This window comes from Lepisma saccharinum, chromosome 11 (assembly GCF_977018435.1).
Source record: "Lepisma saccharinum chromosome 11, izLepSacc3.1, whole genome shotgun sequence".
Taxonomy (NCBI): Eukaryota; Metazoa; Arthropoda; class Insecta; order Zygentoma; family Lepismatidae; genus Lepisma; species Lepisma saccharinum.
In genome coordinates, this window is record NC_139239.1 from 12377946 (window position 1) to 12401137 (window position 23192).

Below are 23192 nucleotides of genomic sequence, written 5' to 3' on the forward strand. Positions count from 1 at the left end.
TCATCAATGTCGGGACGTGAATGAGACTGCAATACAATGCAAGAGATAAAAATAAAAATAATTGCTGGTATGAAGTCAGCTAGAAGCACACTTCTTCATTGACAAGAACATGACGCCTCATAAATTCGCCATTCATCTTTCGACGTGAAGTGCAGTGCCATTTCCTGGATCGAAAGGTTCTTCCAACTGACTTACATTCATTTAACGTCGAGTAAAATCCATTACGTAACATGCAGTTGACAATGTGAATGACTGTAAAGGAAGTCGTGGGTACGTGAAAAAGGCGACGAGTGTCTCGAGCAAGGTTGCCAACCAATGTTTGAAAAAATATTCCCGGTGACGGATGAGGCTCTGTTTGCTCTTTAACTAAAAGCCATTCCCAACCCAAGTACATTATAAAATATGCATAGTTGTAATATTGCTCACTATTTCTTTGTGGATACTCTGCTTGTATTATTCTTATTGTAAATTGGTGTCTTGTTGATCGTATATTTTATCCTCACTGCTCACCAAATAAATTTGGGGCACTGATTTTACGATATGGGTATTAGATCATACATAATACATATCCAAACCATTGAAACTCTGTACTCCAAACTATACAATTATCCACAACCTATTTATGGCGTTTTCCATACTTATGGAATTACTTACTTAACGAATTAGGTTTATTTTATATCGCTTTTCTGCCACCTTTGGCTAACCGCGACGATGAGGATGAGTGATGAAGGGACACTCTCACTCACAAAGATTATCCATTCCACAGACGGGATTCGAACCCAGGATCTCTGGCGTCGTAGCACTCTGAAACAGTGTGCTAACCACTCTGCCAGGGATGTCGACACCTATGGATTTAGCAATATATGCTTATACAGTACTTATTATTATTATTATTATTTATACCCTGGAACGTTATAATGAAAGTACAATTTCAGTAATACTGTATTGGGTTTGGGAGCCACCTCAAAACAAAATTGACGCACATCTAGCTACAAGGTGAAACGGTTGCCAACACTGGTTCGGAGTGTCGAAGTTTTCGTGTCTTTACTTTCTACACAGAGAAACTTATTGAGTTGAGAACTGCTCGCCCGTTCGACCAACTTTTCTTTCCCATTCAACTCTGCCTGATAACACCAATATGCTCGTCCATTTCGGGAGGCACATTTGCAACCGAAAGTAATTACGAACCATTTCCTGGTGCTTGTGGGCATTAGGTGGTGTCTTTCAAACGCTGCTTGTTGGGAAGGTGCGAAGGGTCTAACTGTTCAATGTGTGAAAGACCATTGAAATCGCTTTTGTGAGAGATGAGGTAACTCTCATTTCAGAACAGAGGTGTGTTTGTCGTGACTTTTACAAAGTGGCTATTACGAGAAGAAACTTATTCTCACTGTGCGTAACTATAGCCTAATCCTTTCTGTGATCTTTCCTTACCTGCACCAGTTAGATAAGCATTCTCCTGGGAACTGCACGCTTAGCACTTTCAACTCCTACTCGCACAAGCTTATCCATTCAATCAATTCGGCTACGCGACAACGCAAAGAACTAAAGTAAGGATTGTTTCTGAAATACACTGAAAACTCGCCTAAGTTTTTATCTGCTGTGACATCACAACAATAGTGGTACTGATTATGCTGTAATTATAGCTACTGATAACTTACCGTTGAAGTGTGTCCTAAATACGTGGTAATTTCGAATCGCAAACCTAACTAAACCGACAGCGATGAAGACGTTTTAAAACATATAATGTTCCGCAGGAATACACTCAAAGGTTGCTTACTCTACAGAAAAGAGCAATACGGTATATGTTCAAAATACCAATTAGAAACTCATGTACAGAATTATTTAGAGAAAATAAAATTATGACCATATATTCCCTACATATTTACAAAGTAATTGAATATGTAATAAAACACCGTAAATTAGATAAGAACTCGACAGTTCATCAGCACAACACACGTCAAAAAGAGAACTTCCACATGCAAGCACACAAACTTGTTCTCTCAGACAAATCATCTCATGTTGCAGGAATAAAATACCATAACAAACTTCCCACACACATCAAACAAATTACAGAAACTCACAAGAAACTGAAAGGCATCAAACAGTATTTAACAGATATATCTCTATATAATCTCAATGAATTTCAATAGTTAAACTGGATTAGTAAATTGAAGCATTTAAATTCTTTTGATATTGTATATCTCCTATATTTGGATTTTCTCTTTTACAAGTTTAGTATGTGACACTTATAACTGTTTATGTTTAACCCACAGCCTATGATTTATTTGTATTTTTGTGTTTGCATTTTCTTTTCATTGTAATCCTACTCCATTTGTAATATTTAGTATTGTTATTATCCCATGGTCTCCGTATGGGAGCACAGGCGCCAAAATCATATTTCTGATAACATAAGCTATTCGTTTCTTTGTTGGAATTTATTTTAAAGTTCATTTTTTGCACAGAAAGGCTAATCGGGACTGTATCCAAAGTTCAAATTAGAATCCGAACCACTACGTGCCTCCATCGGGTGCGTGGCTATTTGTTTTAAAACAGTTGGATTTATTAAGAATTAATTTAAGCTACTGCTGAATAACATATTAAGTATATTGCAAAATCATGTAGCAATTAAAGCTAAGAGATTACTGTTATTTTGACGTCATTATGTAGGCATTAAGTACATAAACTACAATAAAGGTGTTCTTTAACAGTGACACAAAGCATTTCTTTAAAAAAGTCTTACTTTTTGTCATTAAAACCGGAAATATGGTCATGTCTTTTATTGGAGGAAGGTGAAAAGTAGGAGGACCAGGGTGGACAGATGGAGGAAGCAGGGTTGAAAGTAGGGTAGGGGGCGCCAAAAATCCACCTCGTCAGGGTGAGCCGCTCTTGTACACAGCAACCGAATGTCCTTGAAACTCCAATAAGTGAACCTGTAGTGCAGGATCATGCAAAACTAAATCAGTCCTCTTCGTTTGTCGTACCTTTCTATGTCTAAAGTCAACGTTTCTTTAAAGTTCACTTTATGCTCAGATTGCTAATCGGGACTGGAGCTACAGTTTCAAATAGGATACGAACCCCCGGGAAAAGAACCTCGGATGCGTTGCAACATCGTTGGTCACTACGCTATGTCATTACAAGATGATACATAAAATTTACACAAAACACATAAAAACAAGTTAATACGTTAAGTTTCAAGTAACATAAGAAAACATAATGCACTATTGTTGAGGTATAGCCGAAAAATAATGATTGATTTGATTTATTTTACTCCGCAATTCTGCCACTTTTGGCTAATCGCGAAAATGAGGATGAGTATGATGAAATTGATGAAGGGACACGCAAAGAACACCCATGACAAAGCCGGGATTCGTACTCTGACTCTTGATGTAGTAGCACGCTAACCACTTCGCCACGGAGACCAACACAAAATGAGAATTGCGAGTCTGGTAACAGTAGTAAGCAGTAAAAAGGAAAAGTAACCGGTACAACCAGATGAGAATAAATGATTCAACTTCGTGAATGCGTCTATGGCAAATGTTTAAAGATGTCGACATACAATGCAATAGTAATATTACGAAATTCGCAGCTCCGTTTGTATTCCAAACTTAGAAATCGATTCTACGTTCTATTTCCTACAACTACCAGTTATTTGCTTGGTATTAAATTACGCGCTGCAGGCTATAGGACGCTAATATTAACACCAACAGGCTTTTGATGGTTGCAACAAATGTATTACAACACACCTAGAGGCGTTATTTATGATTCTGTAGCCTATTCGATTCAGCTCTTGTAACAGTTTCTGTTCAGGACATACAAAGTTACTTTTTAGTAGGAATGCCATAAAACAAGATACGATTGATAATTAGCTGGTGTAAAAAGTTTCGAAGTACCTTTAAATGACATGTTTCATGCATAAACTTCCTGTGCATTGCACAATGTCATCAAGACGCAGGAAGTATGGAGCAAGACACCCACACATTCTCGATCTCTTCCACAGTGGATGCCATGTGATCAGCACCACGATCAGTTTAATGTAACCTTAACTTTGTCAGGCCAGAATTTACTTATCTCGAGTCTAACAACATACCCATATCGAATATTTTTGGTCACATTCCAATAACCATTTTGCGGCGCTTTTCAAAGTCATATCTATCTAACAGGCTTAAAGCCCCCCCCCCCCCCACCTAAATCTGGTCCTAAACTTTGTGGCTTGTTGACATACTCGGGCAATAAGATAATGAACACCATAATATCAAGAGTTATTTGTTCTTTTCAATTCTTTCAAATAAATTATTATCCTATCCCCCACCCACCACAAAAAATTATGCCCTGTCATAATGTTTCGATAAGGGCGGGACACGAAATGTCACCTCAGAGGAAACAATATGCAAAGCATGTACGTATAAACAGCTAGAAAACTAGATAAAAACTAGTCCTTAAGAACAGGATCCGATTTGCCCTCGGCTCTTCCTACTTCATTGGTATACGCAACATGCAAAGAAAACTAAGTATAATTTACTTAATTTATGCACGTGTCGATAATATTTGATCTTGCATTGCTCGTTGAACTGCAATTAACAGATAAGATAAAAATCTCAAATGCAAAACAAAAGTATGACCTTTCTCTGTACGAAAAATAACATTTACATTCTTGAGTGTCAGTGAATAATTTCTAAGTATAATGGCATAGATAATGTAACCATTTAAAATCACGTAACTTATCGAACTATTAGATTATCTTTTCATTTTTTTTGGGGGGGGGCTATTCTGTTATAGATTTTAACAGATGAATTCACCGATTTATATGTAATTTACGATATAGAAAGGAAGGAAAGAATATTTATAATTGTGGAAAATTGTCTTTAATGCTAAATGTATATATTCAATTACATTCCATATGTCTACTATAATAGATTGGTCGTTGCAATACAGAAACGGAGTGTAAGGGGTGACCCTTCGACAAGTTTAGAAGCATTTAGAAAACAAAAGCAATAAAAGCAGGAATAAAGACTATGGGAATCGTGCAAAAAAATTTTCAAGAAATACAAAATATTAACCCTCCCTTCACTGTACATATATGATACAAATATTGCGCTACGAAGTTCAATAGAACATACATATAACACCCGAAATGAACATCTTCTAAAGACATACTTCACCAGGCTAACACTAGTTCAAGAAGGACCCGAACACATGATAAAATATTCAATAACCTACCAAATGCTATAAAAGCAGAAAATATGACAAGTTTCAAAAACAAATTTAAATACTATTAGTTAATAAAGAACATTATAGCGTTAGTGAATATCTAGATTTTAAATTATAGAAATTTTGTAATTATATTTTTTATCTGAACTGTACTGAACCCTCCAAATACCAATGTATATGGTTTATATGTAGTAATAAAATTCTGAAATTATCAAAACACCCAAATGTCACTCACTTCCACGTAGTACACCCAGGTCTGCATTTTGCAGACTAGCGAGGCTCTGGCGTCTGGACTCACAGCTAGTATAATCCTCCGCGATGCTCGTGTTAGTGTGTTTGTGATTGTCCCTTCATCCATCTCATCTTCCCGATTAGCCAAAAGTGGCAGAAAAGGGAAGTAAAATAAACTACATCAATCAATCAAACAATTATAGAAGCAAGTTCTTTATCCATAAATTTACTGACAAATACTGTCAGCCTGCGTTAAGGGACTACAAGCTCCTCGAAAATACATATAAAAAAAGTGGGTGTTTTACTCGGGGGGGGGGGGGTACCCTGTATTTCGGTCATAACTCGGACACTAATAAAGATATTGCATTTGGAGTGGACTTACCTCCGTTCATGCGAAGTCGGCTGACATCAGAAGTGCTGGAAATTGCCACCATCCGGTATTTTTTCGGCGACCGCGTAATTTCCAGGGGACTTTGGCCACCGCGCTTGCCCGATCTCACTCCGCCTGATTTTTTTTGTGGGGACATTTGAAGTTTACGCGAACAAACCGCGAACCATAGAGGCCTTGAAAGCAAACATCAGTGTGGCCATCCCAGCAGTGACACCTGACGTACTGAGACGGACTTTCCACAACATGGAACGCCGCGTCCAATGCTGCCTGGACGCCAATGGTGGCGATTTCCAACACTTGTTATGATGCCACCCGACTTCGCATGAACAGAGGTAAGTCCACTCCAAATTTCGTTGCAATATCTTTATTAGTGTCAGAGTTATGACCGAAGTACAGGGTTCCGCCCCGAGTGAAACACCCTACTGACCCATTGACTGATTGATTGGGTTTAGTTTACTTCGTATTTCTGCCACTTTTGGCTAATAGCGAAGATGAGGATGAGGTGGTGATATGATGAAAGGACACTCACAAAGAACACTCATGCCCAAGCCGGGATTATAACCAGAGACCTTGGAGGCCACAATTACTGATCAATGTTTGTACCTTTGGCCTGGGAGCAATGACGCTAGTGTTGCATGTTTAAATCCCTTGGAAGCTTGTAGTTCGCAGATTTTCCGAGGGAGCTGCAGTACTAACTCAATTCACGATGTTGTTAAAAGCTTAAGCTGTACAAGGCATTCCGGATACAACCTTGGGCGCTCGAAAAAAATAGCATTGAAAACCACAGATGATTATCCTGCCAGGTTCTAGTTGTCCGTCCAGTCTAGTGGGCTATAGTTTCCAGAGTGTACACATGGCCGTATTTCGAAGGGGAGTTTCTAGGGTTCAACGCCCCCCGAAACATCTGACATGTTGGATTAATGGAAGTTCAGAAACCAAAATCTGTAACTCATTTTCAATTTTTATTTCGAAGCATCACAAAAATACAAGGAGACAATGTTGAAACGATCGAGCTAGAATTTTCATACATTTGGAATTCTGAAAGTTAAGTGAAACAGGATTTATTCTCGGACAGAGAACCCCTTGATAGGAGTTCAAACCTAGGATCTCCAGTTTCGTAGCGCGTTACGTTCGCGATTGAGGTTACAATTCATGCACCAGGCTAAGTTTTTAAAAAGAATAACCGATTCCACACTTTTCGAAATTCCAAAAATTAAGTTTTAAGGTCAAATAACAAAACCTTTATGACTAAAATTTCCATCTAACTTTTAAAGCTTTTTCTTGAAGGTATCCAAAATTTAATAACAAAGTATAGTAATTGTGCATTTCCGTACACACGTAAAAATACAAAAAAAAAACTTCGTCCTGGATATTCACTCATCTGCTGGATTGAGTAAGTCCCTCAAGGATATAATAATAATAATTATTATTATTATGGAATAAAATTGTTTTATTATTATTAAATTTTAATAATTATTGTATAATTATTGTTATTATTTATATTATTCAAATTTCTGACGACGCCCATTGGAACAATTATGAATGAAACCCCCCGAAAATTTTTCCTGCCTACGGCCATGAGTGTACAGCGAGAAAGGAGTTCCAGTTCTTATTAAACGAATTGCTTCATGCACTCCCATAATCTTTGAGTGGTGAAAATAATTGACTGAACAAAAGATAACAATGTCTTGCCCAAGATTCGAAGTTAAGACCGGCTGGGCAGCCAACGGCGTCACCTATTAGGTTCCATATTTACACTCCCCGTAGGTTTGGGAAAACAATAGGTCCACACAATGCTTTCTTCTCTACTAGCAATAGGGTTCTGAGTTGTATTGTCTATGTCTATTCGCTTTTCTATCTCTTGAGTTCATCGCGACAATGAGGATGAAGTGATGAACTGAGTTTTAAAGTCCAATGTATGCACAAATAGGCCATTTGAGACTGGATGTACAGTTTAAAGTGCGATCCGATCCACTATCTGCCTCACCTGACATTGAACTCGGGACCCCTTCATTTCAAGGTGACGACGTTACCACTACGCCACCGGGGGGACTAAGAAAATAGGTAACCGGACAACACATACCTTGCTTAGGGTTCGAACATGGGACCTCCAGTTTCTTGGTCATCCCACACAATAGTGTTGCGTCTTACAAATAGCACTGCAACGGGCTCACCAAAACAGTCTTCAAGAGAATCACAATAGTGTACGGTTGGTAAAATTTAACCTCGATTTGCATCTCGTAGAACTGCAACTTGTGCAAGCCTCGCAAAATATGCATTGGAAATTCCTTGCGTAACTGTAACGTTGTAAATCTTCCACGATCTGCATTGTTACCTAAGAAGCAAGAAATTGGCTACTTACGCTGCATTCCCGAGAAGAAAATGGAGGACCAAAAGCGACCGTCACACGAAGGATAACCAGCTGTTTCTTGGATTGTGAAAAGCTCTAGTCACATCACGTAGAAGCACTGCCCCAACAGCATATTAAATAATGTTTTCGGCGTCCTTGTGAATCGGATTATTGATGGAGAGCTAAACAACACGACGGGGGGAAAAAAGGCTGTTTCGAGGCCAGAGCACATAACACCCATATTTACAGTAAAAACACGTAGTTCTGTCTTTACTAATCAATGTGATTAGGTTCTGAAGTTCGCTATAAACATCCAGCCAATTTGTTTTTGTTTCGATCCTTGCACTTCAGCTGGTGGTTATCTCTGCGTAAGCCACGGGACTTTTTTTCTATTGGTCTGCGCTTGTGTGTGAAAGATAGAGCATTATTGTATTTGTATTTTTGCTACTTTTCTGTTATTTTTGCTTAAGACTTCGATCGTTTCTCAGTTTTAACATGTCTTTGTTCATGCTTTGTTCCTTTCTACTTATTTGTTTTTCCATATTTCACCTCCTTCTTTCCGTATCATTCTTCTTCACTCTCTCTATCCAGTTTCATCCTTTCTTGTTTCTTCAGTTCTCTCCCTGAATGCAATGGCGCTAGTGTTGCACGTTTAAATACCTTGGAAGCTTGTATTTCGCAGTTTTCCGAGAGCGTTACTGTATTAACTCAATTTCTGGCTTCTTTATTCTCCCTCTCTCTCTCCGTTGTTTCTATAATTCTCTTCTTCTCTCTTGCTTCTTTACATCTTTTTTCCTTTCTTATTTTTCTTTCTATCTCGTTTCTTTATTTACGTCCCTTTCTCATTCTTCCTAGTTTCTGTATTTTCTTTTTTGTTCAATCTCTCGCTTCTTCTTTTCAGCCTTTCCTTCTCTCTGTGTCCTAGTTTCTATATTTATTTATTTCTCTCTGTGTTGGTTATGTCCGACGATGAGGATGATTAGATGAAATTGATGAAGGGCGAAAGAATACTCAAGTTCAGCGCACGGCTACAGAATCGGCAAGAGATGAGGAGGAAGACAACATATAAAAACAAAGTGATTGATTGATTTATTTTACTTCAGTTTTATGCCACTTTTAGCTAATTGCGAAGATGAGAATGAGAGATGAAACGATGAAGGGACAGTCACAAACACACGGACAGAATACAGCACAAACCCCACGGAGGATTATACTGTGCGGGGACCAGACGCCAGAGCCTCGTTGGTCTGTAAGAATGTAATCTACCGTGCACTACGTGGAAGAGATGTTGACATTTTGGATGGTTTAGAAAGGGCCACCCCATACACCCCGCAAAAAAAGTGAAATATTCGTGGTATAAATCACCAGTTTTCACCTATCCTTTGGTAACAATATGCCTGACCCCCACTGAAAAAAAAATACAACATATTTATTTTTCCTTCCTTACTTCAACACATTTCCATGGACCAAAACTGATTCAGAGCACACGTGTGTGTATGAAGAACCAAATCAGGACTGGACGTACAGTTTAAAATAGTGTCCGAACCACTGAAATCTTCACCCACCGAGAATCGAACTTGGCAATAGCGTTAGTCATGACGCTATCCGGGAGGTCCCATGTAGGAATAGTTTTCCTGACACCATGGCCACATTGAATTGACATGTTTACTGCCCTGACATGTGTCCTCTTTGACGAATAGAGATTTCCTGTTTTGCACAACTCCGAAGGCCATCGCATCTACACTGGGTGGACAAGAGTGCATGTTATTGGCAAACGGAAGTTGGGTGCCTTGCAGATCGAGGTATAATTGCAGTGTCAGGCCAAGACGTAAAACAGTGTTTACATTTGCGACTGTTGTGCTTGGAATGACGACTTAATAATACATATTCCGCTCACGTACATCGGTGAATGACTGAGAAACACAAGAATGATTAGCCAGAAGTGGCAGAACAGCGAAGTAAATAAGAAAATTGTAATACCGTTTCCACTGGATATCTTTCCTTCTGCTACGTAGTCTTTGGTCATAGAGGACCACAGGGAGGTATCATTTAACCCCTTCTCCCTAGTATGAGGAAAATTGCTTACTTAATTCTTCTCTTCATCCTTTTATTTGTAACTCTTCCATTTCTTGTATTATCTTACTAACTTTCGTTTCATTATTCAGCTTTATAGTATTTCTTTTTCATTCTTTTTCCTTCTCTGCCTCGTTTTTTCTTTTTTCTCTCGCTTCTATATTTCTCCCCTTTTCGCTTTCAGTCTTTCTCTATAGCGCCTTTAGCTTTCTTTCTCTGCTCGTTTGCATAACCCTTTCCTCTCTTTCTTCCTCACTTCTTTATTCCCTCTCTTCCTCTAGTCAGTGCTCGAAGTCTTGCTTGCTTTTCTTGCCCCTCTCTCTCTCTCTCGCTTCCTTATTGCTGTCCTCTTTCTTTTTCTGTCTCGTTTGTTTATTTCTGTCCCTTTCTCTCTCTTTCCTCCTCACTTCTTTATTCCCTTTCTTCCTTTATCCAGGGCGTGAAGTCTTGTTTGCTTTTCTTGCCCCCCCTCTCTCTCTCTATCTGTGTGTGTGCGTGTCTTATTTATATCTATTCCTTCCTCTCATTTCCTACCGCTTCTTTCGTGTTGATTCCTTTATCTTTACCTTATAACTAAGGTCCGGAACTTTATGTTATAACATACTTTTAATTTGGCTTCGGATCTAATATTGGGGTGAGATCTTTACATATCTGATAAAAATCAGCCGAAATAGACAAACTTGACAAAGCATATTTTGACATATTTCACCAATTTCGCGTTTTTACAACATTTTTCTTCAATTTTGTTGTAATAAGACATATTTCTGTATAATTTCGTAATTCTCTCGCACATAATCGGTTATTTCATAATTTTTTCTTCGTAGCTTTAGCACAACTGATAGTTCATATTGTCAATTGCAGAATATGGAAATTACGGAGGAAGAAAGATGCCGTCTTTTCTTAGTACAGAACAATAATACCCCACTTTTTTTTATCCCGCCGACAATTGATAGCCATGCAAACATTATTGAGGAAAAATGTTGTTGCACGGGAAGTAAAGAAGTTTCGTTCTCATTTCTTTGCCTTTTTCGCTTTTCACAGATATCAGTCAAAAGTAAAAATAACATTCGGTATATTACAGCCCCTACTCTACTCTATCGGATATGGGAGAAATTCGAGAGTACTGTTGTGCATATTTTTGGCTTTACTGGGAATATTTCTGCATTTTTCTGACATATTTGTAATTTTTCATGACATATTTTCCAATTTATGAGACATAATTACATACATATTTTACAGTTTTATAGGACATAAAGTCCCGGGCCCTACTTATAACCCTTCTTTCTTACGAAGATACGTCAACATGAGGTCAACATTCAGAGTCGAATCCTCCCTTGGAAAATTCTACGTGGGAACTCATGTCTTCGGCACAGATTGTTGACAACCACGAGCGTGAACCTCCCGTGTTTTTTCCAACCCAAAAGTAGGGCAAGACAAAAATTACATATTTACCCAGCGATCTCCTGCAATTAAGACAAGAGAGAAAATGCTTTGCGTAATATTTCCTTCTTCCATTCTTGTATCACGGAGAATATGTAATTCGTTATCACTATCTACAGCGGAAGGTAAAAATATCTCGTGACATACAGACAGGAAAAGATTGGAACAAAGTAAGTGATATTTGTCTGTTCCCATCTGAAGCATGGCTTGAAGCTATTGTATTGTACAAAACGCCTGATTTTCACATGCAATCAGCACTTGTCCATACCCAGACCAATTTACATAATCCGCCTTGTTACACAAGCCAGTTACGTATATGGAAGAAACAATTGCTAAAAATGTTTTCATTATGTACGTTATTTGCTTATTATGATCTCTATTATTGTTTGACGCTTTCGGCTGGTCAATACGAGTAATATCGCCGGTTTCAAGTGGCCGCATTATGTTAGTTTTCTAGAAATCTCTGGATTTTCCGGTCTGGCCCTAAGGGTCTATGACCTCAACGATATTTATTCCAACATATGGATATGAATTTTGACTAGAAGCTTATACATTTTGATATTATTCAGGTGTTTAGTAATGTGAGAAATTTGAATAAATATAATAGAATAGTGAAAATTATGATTTTAAAAATATTAGTTACTCAATTACCTTCAGTACTGTGGCATTAATTAAATACTTTTTTCCCGTTTGCAATAGAATTAACCATGATGTTGCTTCTGTTGATGTTTCAAAGTAACTCGTCTGATGTTGCATTTGAACGGAATCAGTTAAAGCATTTCAATGTCGATATTTCGTCACAAAACTTTGCCATATAGGCTTGAGACATTTGCTTCTTGTGGTAGTTATGGAGGTTTGGAACTTCCAGAACCTCCAAATATTTTATAACACATTTTTATTTTGCGACATGATTTACTTTTTCCTTGATTGGGACTCAATATTTCTGTAATTTCAAGAAAATTTCTTGTCATCAAATCATGTAAACTTAAAAATTCAAAGCAGAAAATGTAAGAACACTAATTGGTCATTTGCCTGTTTGTTAGGGTTACCAGATGACAAACTTAAAAAAAAGAGGACATTTTAGATTTCATAATCTAAAAAAGAACTTTTTAGAGGCAGCACTACGAACACAGGTTTTGTGTGGACCAGTGTTTTGGTGACATTACAGGTAAATGTCTGAATATTCTAATATTTATTTATTATGCTGGTAGTATTATACGGTTGTGAAACTTGGTCTTTAACTTTAAACGAAGAACATAAATTGAGAGGTTTTGAAAATTAAGAACTGAGAAGAATATTTGGACCTAAAAGAGATGAAGATGGAGAATATTATATAATAATGAATTGCATAAACTATATTCATTCTTTGTTGGAAAAAAAAAGTTTGTGTTTGCGCTTACAACTGAGAGTGTTGAATTTCCTTAGTTAGAAACTAAACACGGAAACATTTATTGATTTGCTTTATTTTACTTCGCTTCTTGTGCCACGTTTGGCTAATTTGCGAAGATGGGGATGAGTGATGATATGATGAAATTGATGAATGGACACTCGCAAACATCCATGCCCATGCCAGGATTCGCGATATGCTAACCACTCCGCCACGGGGGCCGGCTGAACACGGAAACAATATTATCAATTATTTACAAATATAAAATTTTGTTACGAATCTTGAAGTTGTTTATAACCCCAAAAGAGGACATTGCCCCATTTCCCCACGCGCGAGGGCGTGCTTGCGCACCCCTTACTTTTCTTCCGCACCCCCTTCAGCACCCTCTACATTAAAATGAAAACACTAACCCAGAGTGTCATATTATGCCATGTCATCATAGTCGTCATATTGAGCACTGAATGTTAGGTAGGCCTACTGAAATAACATTATTATTGTATGCAACAGGCAAGCACTAAAAGAGATGCCGATGCCCGATATACTGTACATACTTGTCTCTACTGGCGGCAACCTCTATAAAGATAGCGGCCGTTTTTTCTTTCATCAGCATTGTTGTTATGAATGTTTCCTTCTTTGTTTCTTCAAGTGGTCTGTTCGTGGTTTTGATGATTGCCTATAGCTTAATGTGAGTTATGTTTTTTCTTGTTCTTTTTTGCATTGTTGATAAACGGTTTATTTTCCACATCCTTGTTCTTCCTCGTACTGGAGCAAACATTTCAGCTGCTTTCAAGGTATCACCAGGTCGTAGTCCGTAAATTATTTAATGCTAGTTGTAACATGGGGTAGTTTTCTTGTTAATACGTTCGATGTATTTGTTCCACGTAGCATGCCTACTAAACGTACAATTTCAGGCTTTTTCGAAAACAGGAAGAGACCCAATATTCACGAATAAATTTTTCAGTTCGTTGTTGGGGATAGTGCGGCAGAAGGGATTTTAACGAAGTGGCAGTCTGAAGGTATTTTATATCTCCATTGGTTACATTGAAAAGGCTAAATAATTGCGTTCTTAAAGGCAAGGATGTCTAAAGTTATATATTTCACACATATATTTTAATTTCAGTCAGTAATTGATGTTAATCAGTGTCGGCGATTAGGGGTGTTGTTGCTCCCGCTATTGCTATTTTGGCCCCGCACTATGCTAAACCTTATCTGCCAAGGGAAAGTTAAAAGTCCTTGGCCTGGCACCATACCAGTTTTGGCTGCTTGCTCCCCCAGTTTTGAAAGGTTGCATGCCTGTTTCATGTTTTCCATATTCTGATCATCGCACCCCCGAAATTTCTTTCAGCACCCCTAGATGATTAATCCTGGCGCCACCGCTGAGTCGTCTGGTAACCCTACCTGTTGCTTCCAATACAAATAAGAAAAGTTTGGTAAAGGTAAAATTGTTACATTGAGTGAAGCCTACAGCCCAGTAGTTCACAATGGACAAGGTCAGAAATGAATACAATAGGAGAAACGAATCAAGGACAAGGAAAAACGCATGACCCTTCGAAAGGAGAAGTGTAAAGAGATTTTGTAAACAAACAAAGACAATGGGTGAGGTTCAAAGAGGATAGTAACGCACAAAGATTCCTCAAACATACACTCACTACAGTTTTGTTTTGTTTGAAGAAGCGAAGATGGGAGGTTTGTCTTCCAAGCTCTTCGCTGGACACAGGGACGATGTCAAGGACCAATGCTTTTCTCCTCAGTTTCGAAAGCGTTTGAAATGTGTGTAAGGATCACTTGACAGAGAAAAGATGTGCCGCTTGGGCAACCATGACATTGGAAAAAATATTGTCCAGTGTCTTTTCTCGCTAGGTAAAAATATTTAATTACTTGTGACAGGTCGTTTGATATAGTCTATCCAGGAAGTTTGTAGAAAATCGCAAACATTGAGATCATGATAACTGCAGAAAATTTAAGGCATTTGAATCTAGAAGTCGTAGTGATTTACCTACACACCTCCAAGACTCCCCTAACAAGCACCAAACACTGACTTATTTAGTTTAATTTGCCTCGCTTTTCTGCCACTATTGGCTAACCGCGAAGAAGAGGATGAATGATTACATTGATGATGTGACACTCGCAAAGAACATCCATTCCCAGGCCGGGACTCGAACCCGGGACCCCTAGCGTCGTAGGGCGCTGTGCTAACCACTTCGCAGATATGTCAGTTGTCTCATGTGGTATTACATTTGACTAAAATCTGTTCATATACTTAAGAAACGAAAATTGCGCGGTGGATATTTTTCGTTAATTTAGCATTAGTTCTGTGCAGTGCGGGCTCACGCATTGTAGTAGAACGGAAAGCCAAAACGCTTCCTTCCGTGTAAACAGCGAAACTGCCTGAATCGTTCCACTCGAAGGAACACGACGATTCTGTGTGACGTGTTCACTTCGTGTTCTCTCACGTTTAAGCTCGGATACGACCATGAACTTTTAACACTTGCTCCATTCGCTCGCAAGCCCTAGTAATCACCAATCAAAATGCAGATGCAGGGATATCTCGTTGTTTTCTGTCAACAACGAGCAAGAGCCTTTCATCCTTCCTAGATCTTCCGGTTAGCCGAGTGGTTAAGGCTGTTGCTTTGAAATCAAGCTAGATTGTCTCTGGGATGGGCGCCACCAGAATTTCTTGTAGGAATGTCAGGCCATTGATAAAACTTTAATAGTATAAATAATAATTATCATCATCATGGTTACGATTATTACGCAATAATAACAATTATTATATCCTTGGGGAGAGACTTCTGCTTGATCCACCAGATGAGTGACTATCCAGTAGGCCTACAACTGTTTTTCATTATTATTTTATTTACATTTTATACAGTTAGTGTACTAAAATGTTATTCTATTTTGTTATTTAAAGAAAAACACCTCGTTCAAGAAAAAGCTTTAAAAGTTAAAATGAAATTTTAGTCAATGTTTATGCTGTGTGACATCTCCATAAAACTCAAATTTTGGGAAATTTGAAAACAATGGAACCATATTTTTTTTGATTAAATGATGGAATATGAAAACAAACTGGTTCCTGTATTTTACACCACGTTCTTTTTTATCCAACGCGGTTCTTACTTCGGTTATTTTGTTGTTGTAATAAGTTTATGTTTTCCTTTATCGCATGACGTTAATTATAGGCCATGCTCGCTGTTGTTTTCACTGAATTAATGTCTTGTATCTCTAGTTAGGATAATTGTGATGGGAAAAAGAAATTTCGTGGAAACCCAACTCAGAATTCACTGTCTGAACCCAAGTTCTCACGTTATCGACCTGAAGCTTCACACTGTAGTTGGAATTACCACGATACTCAGTACGAAAGAATACAAATCAATTTCAACTGTAGCACAATTTCGACACGAGTCGAACATGTTTCTATACTGAAAATTGAAGACTGTGGACCATAATATAATGAAAGCCACTCACATTTAATGCTAATCCAGATGTGATCACTGAACAAATGAAAACTAATTGGAAGAGATGTTTCTGAGCAACGAACTACCCGTAAACATATTTAGACCAACACCATTATCATGTATATATACACACTAAACGAGATAATATTAAGTATTGAAAGGAATGACTATTTGTTCTTGCGATAAGAAGTACACTTGAACTTCGATATGGTTAGGGGTAAGAGTGCACATACTTAGTATGGCAACATTATACGCAAAATAGCCTATAAGCGCACAAGAACTATGACACGAGAAAATAGCAGTAAAGACTATTGGGAACACCTTTCAATAGATCTATTTTCATTGTAAAACAGACGATTTCTTAAATGATACTCACATCGCATGGGAATAACATTTATATTAGGCCTATAATTAACGTCATGCGATAAAGGAAAACGTATGCTGTGACCGTGATTAGGTAAAGTGGTCCTTACTGTATTTTCCCGAACTTATTTACAACACCAAAACAAAAAGATAAGGAGACTTACACCAATAACCCAGCGATATGTTAAATATTGATTTCATATCGATATACTGTATGTTATGCCTTCCCCCACTAGCTTAAAGATAACAACGTGTGTGATCGAAACAAATCCAATTGCGTTCAAAGGGTTGCCGCACAGAAGGACTTAGGCGTCATATTTGATGAGAAACTCTCCTTTTCTGACCACATCTCTGCAGTCACTAAGGGTTCCATGCGTATGCTGGGTGTCCTCTATCGTTTTACTGAAATACACAACATGTCTGCTCTCGGCACTTTTTACAAATCTTTCGTTTCACCTAAACTTGAATACTGTTCTCCGATCTGGTCTATGGCATGCCCCTCAAAATTAGATAGACTAAATTCTGTTCTAAATTTCTTCCTGGCCATTATTCGCCACCGAATTCCATCCACAAAACATTTACAAAAGTCCATCCTTCTGAAAATGCTTAATATCCATACCCCTCATGATAGACACATACTTGCAGACCATATTTTCCTCCATAAAAAAACTAATGGGAACATAAGAAGTGATCGCCTTCTTCAAGAAATTCACTTTCGAGTAGCGTCTCTCACCCCAAGGAGCACTCAGCTTTTCACATATCAGAAACCCAGATTAAGCCTAATACAGCGTTCTCTCTTCCACAGACTACCCGGCCAATACAACACACTACCAAACCAAGTTGATATTTTTGAAAACCAGTCACGTTTTAAAAAGCTACTGTGTAACAACATGTAATCCACTTTATCTCATATGTATACATGCACAAACGTGAAGTATGAAGGGAAAAATTATGTATTTTAGTTTATGTTATTATTATTTATTGTTACTTCCATTGTTATTTTTTGTTATTTCCATTGTTATTACATTTCAATGTAAAGTGGCCAAAGCTGTATTTGGAGTTCAGTGGTAAATAAATAAATAAATATTTATATGTTTCTATGGAGAGGAAGCCAGGATTTATTTTCTTATTTAATTTCCCTTTACTGCCATTTTTGGTTAATCACGACGATGAAATTAAATTGATAAAGGGACACTCGCAAATGAACTGGGAAAAGACCCCAGAACCTTTGGTTACGCGGTAACAGCACTCAGATAATAACAACTTAGGAACTTTTACAACAAAGCATTTTACATGCGGTATTATGGCACCAAAAGAAGTATTGCCGTGACCTAGATGAACAGGTCTTTTAAATGAACAGCGTCCAGAGAACAGAAATACAGTAAAAAAAAATTCTATCCACTTGGGAGAGAGGGTGATATATAAAAACTATTTTTTGTCTTGCCACAGCTTCAAATTCTGCATAGATTACTCTAGGCAAGTCGAGGTGACTTACCTGTGCTGTGGGTAATACATATTATTTTACTTCGCTTTTCTGCCACTTTTGGTTAATTGCGAGAGGTAATGTGTGTGTGTATGTGTGTGATGGTGTGTGTGTGTGTGTGTGTATCGTGTATATGTCATGCATGGCATTACATGTGCGCTAACGATGATTTTTACGATGAGCATAGAATGAGAAAGTCAATAGCAACATTTATTTTGGCAAAAATCCATGTTTTCCTCCCTCTTTTAGAAGTAAGTACTCGAAACCCAAGATAACAAACAAATCTGATGGCTTTTGCTTTCTGTAATAAACAGAAATCCTGCATAAAGTTTCTGAATGCCGAATACTGAAGTTGCCAGTGAACAAGTTATATTTTAAATAAAATTATTTTCAGATGTGCACATTTCACGCCAAGATAAAAGCCACGATGAAAAATGCATTTATGACCCAAGGGAATGGCTATATAATATTCAAGAACTAAATGGTTGGTTCCTGTTACTTAGCCTATGAAAGCAGTAGCGTGTCTAAAAGGGGAAGGGTGACATGAGTTGTAAATCATTTGACAGGGGACTGTGTGTTCCCGAAGGGGAAGAAATGAGTTTCAGTAGGAAAATTGTGTGGAAAATGCAAGAATCAAGTCAGCCAAGATACAATATACTACTAAGATATTTTACCATTCAATACGAAGAATAAATGGTTCGATTAGTTAACATTCCAGAATTGTGACAAGGTCGCACAACGTAATCTTCGTGACTACAATTCACGCCAAACTTTCAAAACCAATTCTTGAACGATATGTGTAAGTTAATATCGAAATTCAATAATTATGGATTTCAGACATTAACGGTATGAAATGTGAAAAATTAAAAGAAACGATCGTGCTAATTGGGTCGAGCAGAACAGTCTACCAAAGATGCAACAATAGCATTAAGTAATATATTCTATTATTTTTTACTCTTCAACTTTATATCAACTGCCTTTCCCACCCCCCTCCCCCATACACACACATCCAAATGTTGGTGATGCCCATGGGCAATATGTATAATAATGAAAATTCGAGCTAGTAATGAATTTGTGATTTCTGAATGTTGTCCAAACGCACCTTCATCTTTGCTTTTATGGAACACAACAAGAAATGCACAACCCGTAGGAAAACACATGAATTATTAACTATGTTTTGCAATTCATCTCACTTTCTCTTGGTCGGAAGCAAAGTGCATTACTCGATAGCTCTTCTAGCGGCAATTGTCTCTGGCAAGGCTTCAGCTGTCTCGAGCACTTAACGCTCTGGAATTTGTTAATTGAAGTGCAATTAAGTGCACAGCGAGATATCCCGCCTTAAAATAAAGAGTTCTTTTTGTCTTGTGACAAGTTACGCTCTCTTCGAACAGGCGTGTGAACTAAATGCGTACACTATGCTTACACAGATTATCGTGTGGATCAGTGCCACATCCGGGTATTTCGTAACTGAAACTGCCCTATCTTGTCGCTGGTTATAATAATTACTTTATGTAATTAAAACACGATCTCTATGGACATAATTATATACGAGTTTTCACTCGTGTGCACTGCTAAATTACAACTTTTCCATATCACTACAGGATTCAATGTTGGTTGATGGTTTCATATAGTTAATTTTTGTACGTTTTTTCCAAGTTCTTATAGCATATACAACTTGGACACAATTTGTATAACACTACCATATAAATGATATTAATTGTTTGAGTCATCGTAAAGGACTGTCACAAATGGACGCCCAAGCGGTGTACTACATGTACATTTTAATTTAGTTTTTGTATCCTTCCTATTTTATCCCTGGCGCACACATAGGGGAAGCTGATGGAGCTTAGCACCTCCAGAAATTTCGAGAAAATCAAAATTTTCGAATGAAATTAGTAATTAACTCTGGAAAAATCAAAGTGGTAACTGAAAATACCGTTAAAACGACCCCGTTTACCATTTTTGTCTTTGAACAATTTATAAAACAAAGGTTAAACATTGTAATTATGAAAAATTTTATTGTGCAAACCGTACCTCCCCCACAAAACGCAGCTATGTAATATTCACTTTTACAGTTCCAGCTCCCTCCGAAACAAAATCCTGCGTACGCCATTGCCTCTGGGTTAATCGTGTCAATGAGGCAAATGAATATTACATGAATTGATGGAAGGACAGAAAACAGGCAAGAGGCATTTAAATAAGGGGGGAAAATGTTTTCTTACTGTTCCATTCATTTTATTCGTCTCCTCTTTAGAGAGAGAGATGGAGAAAGAGAGGCAGGAGAGAGAAAGGTAAAACAAGAGAAGTAAGCAAGCAAGAAACGAAGCGAGAATAAAATCGAGAGAGAGAGAGAGAGAGAGAGGAGGAGGAGAAAGTGAATTTTTTGGCCCAAGTTCCATTTGTTTTATTGCGATTTAATCATGCAACGAATGGAATTTTTATAAATGTTTCGATTTCGATTTACGTCTGTTAACACATACTGCGGAGTTTTAGCGATTACTTAAAATTTTGTTCAATATATGCTTTCGTGGTTAGGTTAGGCAGGTCAGGTTTGGTTCTCTTAACATTAAGATAAAGTCCCTAAATGCTTTCTACTAAGGTTCCGATTTACTTCTACATTCATTCCCACTAGTTACTGTCGCCTGTCAACGGAGAATGTCTTCTCCTGGGAAACGCGCACGCTTGCGTAAGGTAATTTTTAAGTTTTTTTTCAACATAAATAACTTCTTTTTTTTTCGAATCCAAACAATGCTCATTACTTTAAGGAAGGTTCAAATTTCGTGTGACAATGTTTTCCAAAATTCTACGATAATTAGTCTTTCTGCTAAGAGAATTTTAAAAAAAATCAAACAATCGGAACTGTTATCATTTTTTAAAAAAAATCATAAACATTACATGACATGACACTGCACCGTTTTTTTTCTAACTTCTGTGTGTGAGTGTGTGGTCTCACTTCTGATTTTGAACTTCATTAGAAACTTTTCTGTGGGCATTTTACGCTCATCCGCACGTTCTTTCTTCTCCAGGGGTCCCGGGTTCGAATCTCGGTCTGGGTCATCAATTTTATCATATAACTCATCCTCATCTTCGCGATTAGCCAAAAGTGGCAGAAAGGCAAAGCAAAATAAACCAAATGAATCAATCAAACCCTTTTTTCTCGGAGGCCGGTGGAGGCACATAGTGGTTCGGATCCCACTTTAAACTGTAGGTTCAGTCCCGATTAACCTATCTGTTCAGAAAGTGGACTAAACAGCAACTCAACGACAACACCACTGAGCCACGCCCCCCTCCCCCAAGTTTTTGGGAAAATATTACTTACCACACAACAGACACACTAGTTACTAAAAATCTGGAAATTCCAGTGTTTGTAACTTTTTAACTTTCGAAAATCCGGATCTACTATTCCGTACCCCCTTTGAAAATTCTTCTCGAGTCACTACTGGAGTCTGCTGACCAAATCACTTGGCTTTAGACCTTCAAAACGTATTGGCGCAAAATTCACTGATCCGTACTATAACTGAAGAAATCAAAGCCCAAGTCCAGTCGATTACGTGGGTCCACTCGGTTCATGCACGCAACCAGGGAATTTTATTTCCTTAGCAGGATTAAACGTCTTGTATAATGAATTGTAATATACTGACAAATTCTTCTTCAGGCTTCTATCACCCCTTTTTCGCCTTTAGATGACGGCTGATTAGAGATTAGCCCCCACTACCCGAAATAAAATTCTGGCTACGGACCTGCCTCTGTTCCTAGTTAACTTTGTGGTTGATTGCAGCCGCTGAATTCTACTTGAATCCTAGTTACGGTAAACTAGCGTATCCGTAAAACACGGAGTTACATTTTGACTGAACATGAAGAACGCAGCTCCACGGAAGCAAACGGGGAAATCCTGAACTCAACGCACGACATTCCGTACCCTAAAGCCAAACACTTCCTGTACTGCATAACTTTTGCACAGTCAAAAAACAGGAAAAACAACCTACCTTCTTATCAGTGACGACTGCAACGCGATACCTGGCTCTGCAACTGGAGACTGTTTACTGCATTTGTGCAAGTTCAGTCGCCTCCCCGAAGGACAGTTAGCACGTAAATAACTTCACTCGCTGCATTTTATCGCGGCGAGAACCAAACCGATGCCATGGCCTTTTCGCAGCCGACCTTACGTCGTCCTTTATTTCCCAGACGTGAACTTTCACTGCCTCGGCACACTCCTCCCTCCTCCTCCTCTCCGCTCCTCTCCAGCTGACAAAATAACCTCCAGTAACGTGCCGTCCCACAAAAAAAGAAAAGAAAGAAAGGCAGAAAAACGACCAATGAATCGCGCTTGACTGTCGGAGCACGTCAACAACGCTGCAATGCAACTCGATTTTATGAAGAAAAAAAATCGATCGTGGAATGAACTCGCGTGTGAACAGGTTTACAGGCATTCAGGTCAGTTTGTTAATAGGTAAAGTCTCTTTCCTTCATTGAAACGCGTTGAGAAAGAAGAAGAAAAGGGGAGGGGGTAATTAAGACACAACAGAAGATTACAAAAAGAGACAATGAGGCGGACAATAAGACTTTTTTAAAGGCGTGGAAAGCCATGTATTGTTTGACGGTGCAGGGAAATCGTAGGTTGTGAAATTAACCATTATAAAGAGTTAAGATGCGTGGCGTAAGAAGAGGACAGAGGGGGATATCCCCCTACAGGCCTGTCCCTTTACCAGCCCCAGAGCCAACAAGAAAAATATGTAAAGAAATGCTATTTTGGCACGAATATGCATTGTTGTAAGATATTTATTGGAAAACGACTGCTCTTCTCAGAAAAT

The 23192-nt window shown here is 38.2% G+C and overlaps 1 protein-coding gene across 4 annotated transcripts in view; it reads right to left on the reverse strand.

Annotated features, from left to right (window-relative positions):
- Positions 1–22646, reverse strand: part of Gba1b (Glucocerebrosidase 1b) — a 58471-nt gene extending 35825 nt beyond the window's left edge. Inside the window, exon 1 of one of the 4 annotated variants that reach the window (XM_083130734.1) lies at positions 22368–22646. The gene's annotated coding sequence lies outside the window, so the exon portion shown is untranslated. Of the gene's footprint in view, positions 1–8192; positions 8350–16545; positions 16568–22121; positions 22142–22367 lie in introns of those variants that run through there. The other 3 variants (XM_083130736.1, XM_083130737.1, XM_083130735.1) reach the window with 3 other exon arrangements.
- Positions 22647–23192: the final 546 nt, after the last annotated feature.